The sequence below is a fragment of the Palaemon carinicauda genome, chromosome 3 (assembly GCF_036898095.1).
Source record: "Palaemon carinicauda isolate YSFRI2023 chromosome 3, ASM3689809v2, whole genome shotgun sequence".
In the NCBI taxonomy this organism is placed as follows: domain Eukaryota; kingdom Metazoa; phylum Arthropoda; class Malacostraca; order Decapoda; family Palaemonidae; genus Palaemon; species Palaemon carinicauda.
Window position 1 is genome coordinate 141634521 of NC_090727.1, and position 7500 is coordinate 141642020.

General features: G+C 35.6%; 1 protein-coding gene across 1 annotated transcript in view; it reads left to right on the forward strand.

The window, feature by feature from the left end:
* The window catches only part of LOC137634444 (uncharacterized), a 278687-nt gene that overhangs the window by 199002 nt on the left and 72185 nt on the right, over positions 1 to 7500 (forward strand). The gene's annotated exons all lie outside the window — the stretch shown is intronic.

A 7500-nucleotide genomic window follows, 5' to 3' on the forward strand; every position in this document is an offset into this window, starting at 1 on the left:
GTTGAAAGGTAAAATTGTTCATTTTACACAAATGAAATAGTTGGAGCGATTATAGTTTTTTAGCGTTATAAACACAAACAAAGGAATTATTATTGTTATTATTATTATTATTTTTATTATTAATATTATTATTATTATTTTTTTTTTTTCTTTTTATTTTTTTGCGCATTAGGGATCGGGGGTGGGGTGGGGGGGAATTCTCCACTAGTTATGGTTAAGTATAGAACGGCCAATTCAAGGGTTTGTGGTGGCCTGGTGATTGCCAGACTGGGGTTCGAGTCCCGCTCAAACTAGTTAAGTTCCTCTGGTCGCTGCAACCTCACCAGCCTTGCGAGCTAGGGATGGGGGGTTTGGAAGAGCATATAGGTCCTATCTTCTGAGTCATCAGTAGCCATTGCCTAGCCCTTGTAGGTCCTAGCTTGGATAGAGAGGGACTTTGGCGCTGATCATATGTAAATATGTCAGTCTCTAGGGCATTGTCCTGCTTGATAGGGCAATGTCACTGTCCCTTGCCTTTGCCATTCAAGAACGGCCTTTAAACCTTTAAACCTTTAAAATGGTAACAAAATGGTTGGTCAAGATAAATTTAGGTTAAATTAGGTAAAGTTTGATTATGTAATTAGGTTAGATAAAGTTAGTTTAGACTAACTCATAAAAGTAGCAAACCCCCTCCCCTCCTGTCTACATCTTAAGACCATTGTTAGTGTGACGCTTATTTTAGAAATCCGACATTTAATCTTATTTCCTTGTCCATACAGTTGTGCTTCAAGGTAAATTTATCCTATATAAATAATACATGAATTTAATACGTTTACTTCGTGTAGTGTTTACTCAATAGAATACGCGCCGCTGCTAAGCGCAATCCATTCTCCCTTCTTCGTCTCTCTCGAAACATTCGCTAATATTTGACTGGAGTAAATATTGAAGGTAACTGTTGCAATATTAATAGCCTGGGAAGGCCCTTGCTAGTATCTTTATTTCTTTTTCCCCCTTTTCAAAGGCTGTCTCCTATTTGATGGCTTTCTCCTCCTCTAAGAGTGTGGGACGAAATCAAACACGAACTTTTTTCGTTTGTGATGATAATTATTATGGTGTTTGGTTATATCTTGTAGAGAAATACGTTTCGCTTCAACGTCAGTTTCAATTAAATGAGATCATATCTTATATGGTAATGTTATGGTTCTTATTCCTTTCACATATACTATTCGTTGATCAATAGCTTCTTTTGTTTCGTTGCTTCTAATTTCTTATTTCTCTTTAATTAGGTAAAATGGATTTAATTATTTATTAGACGCTTGATAAAAACCGCTTGTATGAAATATATGTAGTATGACCAACAACTATAGTCCATTTCTTTTAGCGAGTCATATTTGCACCGACTCGCAGCGGTGCCCTTTTAGCTCGGAAAAGTTTTCTGATCGCTGATTGGTTGACGAGATAATTCTAACCAATCAGCGACCAGGAAACTTTTCCGAGCTAAAAGGGCACCGTTTGCGAGTCGGTGCAAATATGACTCGCTAAAAAAATGGACTATAGTGGCAGAGAGCGACAAGAAACCGTCTGATTAATTATCCGTAAATGATATGCAAACTTCAATGCTCCGGAATAATAATAAAAATAATAAAAAAAACATGTGTATATTAGAGTGAAGAAATTATTATAGGCAAAGGTCAATGTCGTCTTTTAGATAAAAAGTTCTCCAATCGTTCAATTTTTTTTTACTAGTCCTGTAAGAAAAAAGTAGATCAGATATTCCTATTCGAACCTTAAGTTGAGGCCAATATTGTCATAATCTGAAGACAAAGGGAGCAAGTTATGCTTCCATAAATCTTAAGATGTGATCTTCGCCTTCTCAATAATAGCTAAAATATATATCCTAGATAGGCTCTGTATTTCATTTATAACTTAAGTAAAAGCAAAGGTAAAGGTGTCTGGTTTCAGTTTCACTATCATCTGAAGAGATGCTAACCAGAACGATACCAAATTTTGCAAATGCAAACAGAGAGAGAGAGAGAGAGAGAGAGAGAGAGAGAGAGAGAGAGAGTGGGTATATTACTGAAAGATCACCGTCCTTCTAAGTTTCTCTTAAAATATATGTAAATAAATTCCTACAGTATGTGAACCTCCAAGATTCAGTCTTCCAAATAAAACCTTTTGAGTGATCTAGCAAAAGGTTTATAATGATTTTTTTTAGTGTTTTGATGCTTTGAGTTTTTTTTCTGTTGAGTTAGTACAGCTGCCTCTCTGCTTGAGGTTTATAATAGTGGAATTTTGATTACAACGACAGCAAAAATCCTGTTTGGAGGACTAATTAGATGCATAATAACTTGATGGTTCCGTCATGATTCAATTCTTTTGCGGCAGAGAGAGAGAGAGAGAGAGAGAGATGAGAGAGAGAGAGAGAGAGAGAATTTTTCGTTTTCAGTTCATATAGCAGCAAGAATTGTAAGTTATTACATTAGAGATAATCTCCATAATTGGGAATTGAGGTACACATACACACACACACACACACACACACAGAGAGAGAGAGAGAGAGAGAGAGAGAGAGAATTTTTCGTTTTCAGTTCATATAGCAGCAAGAATTGTAAGTTATTAACATTAGAGATAATCTCCATAATTGGGAATTGAGGTACACACACACACACACAGAGAGAGAGAGAGAGAGAGAGAGAGAGAGAGAGAATTTTTCGTTTTCAGTTCATATAGCAGCAAGAATTGTAAGTTATTAACATTAGAGATAATCTCCATAATTGGGAATTGAGGTACACACACACACACACACACACAGAGAGAGAGAGAGAGAGAGAGAGAGAGAGAGAGAGAATTTTTCGTTTTCAGTTCATATAGCAGCAAGAATTGTAAGTTATTAACATTAGAGATAATCTCCATAATTGGGAATTGAGGTACACACACACACACACACACAGAGAGAGAGAGAGAGAGAGAGAGAGAGAGATAATTTTTCGTTTTCAGTTCATATAGCAGCAAGAATTGTAAGTTGTTAACATTAGAGATAATCTCCATAATTGGGAATTGAGGTACACAGAGAGAGAGAGAGAGAGAGAGAGAGAGAGAGACTTGTCTCGTGTTTAACGAGAGAAACGGTTTAGGATAGACACACAAATGTTTCATTCGTCTGTGCTGATTTCATCCGCTGTTGTGTACTCCATTCTTCTGCTTAGAATTCCGGACGCTCTACATTTCTCTAATACACCAAACTGGCCACGGGGCGAGAGGCGGTACGAAGCCGCTTTTCCTCTGTGAAGGATGAACGTCTATAGGATTATCAAGAGCCGAGATGTCGTTCATGTTTGCAAATTCTCCAGAGCGTGCTATGCAATATGAGAATTTGACAAGGTAATATTTTTCAATGTAAGCTGGTGTACCGTGATATTTTCGATTACTTTGATAATATCAAGTTTACGGTATACAACGCTGGGATTACCGGGGAGTAAAATATTGAAACTTAAATTCATGCGAGTGTATTTATAGCGGTTGCGAGATTTTGGATTAACCGGAAGTATACTTTAACGATAGCTCTGAGTGATATTTCAGAGAACCATAAGCATATACGAAGAGTAACTAAATAACATTTGGAAATATCCTTAAGTGTAAATCTACCAAAGAGATAAATGATATTGCAAGTTTAGAGAGAGAGAGAGAGAGAGAGAGAGAGAGAGAGAGAGATAATTTCTTTTTAGCAATATATATATTTTACGTTCATATAGCAGCAAGATTTGTACGTTAAATGTTAAAATATGGAAATTCTAACATTTCTTTAACATTAGATATATTCTTCATAATTGGGAATTGAAGCACAGAGAGAGAGAGAGAGAGAGAGAGAGAGAGAGAGAGAGAGAGAGAGAATATGTTCTTAGTATTCTATATAATTTAGCTTCATCGACATTTGTAAGCAACACGGGATAAGAAAAGGAATTCAATTTAAGTATTGAATATAGAAATTCTAACATTTATCTTACATTACAAATAACCTTCATGATTGTGAGTTGAGGAACTCACAGAGAGAGAGAGAGAGAGAGAGAGAGAGAGAGAGAGAGAGAGAATTTTAATGTCTGAACACATGAAATTTTGAATATGAAAATTCTAAAATTTCTTTTACGTAGCAAATAAGCTTCATGATTGTGAATTGAGAGAGAGAGAGAGAGAGAGAGAGAGAGAGAGAGAGAGAGAGAGAGAGTGTTTGACCCAATGAAATTTTTAATATGAAAATTCTAAAATATTTAATAACCCTCATGATTGTGAATTGAGGAGCAGAGAGAGAGAGAGAGAGAGAGAGAGAGAGAGATTGAACGAATGAAACGTTGTTAAGAAAGATGGCACCTTCTATTCGCCAGTCTCGTCGGGTGGGTCCGCCAGCGCCTGCCTCCGTTTTGGGGTAAGCTAAATTGGATTTAGGCGAATCGTACCGGAAGCTTCTCACATACCATATCACTGTCGTCTTTTTGTTATTCTACTTGTTCGCAAGTTGTTTTTCCGAATCTCTCCTCCCGAGACGCTGATCGTAATTCAATTGCTTCTTGGCTCGTACCGAATCGGATGCTATGTTTTCTGATGGAAGCTTTATCCAGTCGACCAGATTTGGATTTTAAAAGTCGACAGTTTTTTTTTTTTGCGGCATCGACGCCGAATAGATTGCAAACAATGCAGGTTATATCTTTGAGATATAGAAACAAATTTGTATGGTTGGCTTTTAGGTTTAAATGCCGTTCATGAATGGTAAAGGCAAGGGACAGTGACATTGCCCTAGTAAATAGTACATATGCCTAGAGACTGACCATTACACATATGATCAGCGCCCATGCGCCCTCTCCATCCAAGTTGAGACCAGGAAGGGCCAGGTAATGGCTGATGACTAAGCAGGTAGATCTATAGGCTCTCCAAACTCCGGCCGTCCTTAGCTCAAAAGGATAGTGAGGTTGCAGGCACTAAAGGAACTATCGAGTTTGAGCGGGACTCGAACCCCAGTCAGGCGACACCAGGCAAAGACGTTACCAATAGGGTGGGATAGCATAAATTATTTCATATCAGGTAAAAATTAAGTTTAAAAAAAAAACAATTGTGTTCTGATGTCAAATGTATTTTGGATAGAAAATTATCCTGATCAGATCCGAAAATCTAAATTTATACAACCATGATAGCAATTTATGTTCGTTTTATGTGCCGTTAAATCTGTATTTAATATACAATTTTAGTTTATCTTGGACCATTGTAATAAATACATTAAAAGAAATCCTATTTATATCACAGTTTATGTTTTGAAATGAATCCTGGCTGGAGATTACCGTTATGGGCCATATTTCTTGCTATGTATTTACTTTATATATAATATATATTATATATATGTTTATATATAGATATATATGTATATATATAGAAATATATGTATATATATATTTATATAGATAGATATATATGTATGTATACATATAGATAGATAGATATATATGTATATATACAGATATATATATATATATATATATAGATGGATATATATGTATATATATGTATACACGTATATATATATATATATAGATAGATAGATAGATAGATATATATGTGTGTGTAGATATATATATATATATATATGCAAGAACAACAACAAATGCAGCACTTTTAGGCCACTATAGTACAAAAGCCTCAGACATGTCCTTATTCATGTCTGGTGTTGGCCAGTTTTCATCACCACGTTGGCCAACTGCAGATTGGTGATGGTGGGAGAATTGTCTGATTGCCCACGGAAAATCAACTTAGTATTGGTGACCCTGACTAGTACAGCCTTGCTGATCATGGCGATGCACAAACCCTTTTACCACTTTACATACACACACACACACACACACACACCACGCACACACACATATATACACATATATATATATTTATATATATGGGTATATATATTTATACCGTATATATGGGTATATACTGTATATGTATATATATGTATATGTATATATATAATTATATATATACATATATGTATATAATTACATGTATATAATTATATATATAATGTGTATATATATAATGTGTGTGTGTTGTGTGTGTGTGTGTGTGTGCAAAAATAGGAATAGAACTATAAAAAATAAAAATAAACGAAAAGCTCCCCTCTGAGACATCCAACTTGACAAAGCGAGTGCAAGTACTTGAAGCGTAATTATTTCGATTTTTGGACCCTGACGGTTATTTTCCGAAAATGTGATAATGTTTCCCCTGGCCGATGGCATAAGAATTTCAAGCTGCTGTCAGCTGCAAAAGAATTTTATGAGCTCCCCGCGAGCATAACTTTCAATCCAGAAAATATTTTTACTCGCATTTCTATTATATATATATACTAAAGGGAGATTTTCGTATATATATAACGTGTATTTATTAATCCGGCAGTTTCATGGTTATGATTTTTAGCTTCCTTTCAGTGTTCATTTTACTTTTTCTTTCTTTAAAACAATCACATATCCTCGTTATTTTTTTTTTTTCTTTTTTTTTTAAAACCACTTTTTTTTTTCCTTTGAAAACCTTATTTTATCCTTTTTTCACATATGTTCCAATTCGAATGATCTATTTCTTGATTAATTTTATTTCCCTTTGTTAAATTATTCCTCTACATTAAAATTATTTTCCCCCTGTCGTTCTCAAAAGTTACGTTTCTGACTGATATTTTCTTTGATTTTCCTTTTCGTTCATTTCCATTTTCATGGCGAAATCTTTTCCGTTGCCTTGACACCTTCCGTAAAGTGGCGAGATTTTTCTGCTATGTCAGACTGTTTACGCGCTCACACTTGTCTTATCCAAGCAGACAAATAGGGACAGCGGACTCACTCATGCACATTTATCTTGGGTTTTATAGGTGTTCTGAGAGAGAAGAGATGAGAGAGAGAGAGAGAGAGAGAGAGAGAGAAGGGGGGAGGGGGGGGGCTAAAATGCGTCCTGTGCTTACATCCAACAAGAATGACCAATGTAAAACTTCGTAGGACGAGAAATGAAAGATACCGATCCTCCCTCCCTCTCTCTCTCCCTCTCCCTTCCCCTTCCCTCCCTTTCGTGCTCCCCCCTCCTTTAACCACCCCCCCTACTTCGCTCTCACCTCATCCCAAAACTCACAGCTGAGATTCTACTTTCGTTATAACTTTATGATCCCAGTTATAGCCGCATGAATTAGTTCCAACTTATATCAATGGGTCTTTATCTTTCGTGGAAAAAAAGGCAAATGATTCGCCGGTTCCATTCCGGGGATATTTTAAGATTGGGAACAATTGCGGAGACTTTGTAATTATTGAGGGACTAAATCTTCTGATAAAATGTGGGTGGGCTTGCTAGTATTTTGCATAGTATTCGCAAGTGAAAATTTACATACACACAAACTAACTAAATATATATATAATATATATATATATATATTGTATATTTGTGTATATGTATATATATATATATTGTATATTTGTGTACATATACTTATTGTATATTTGAGTATGTGTA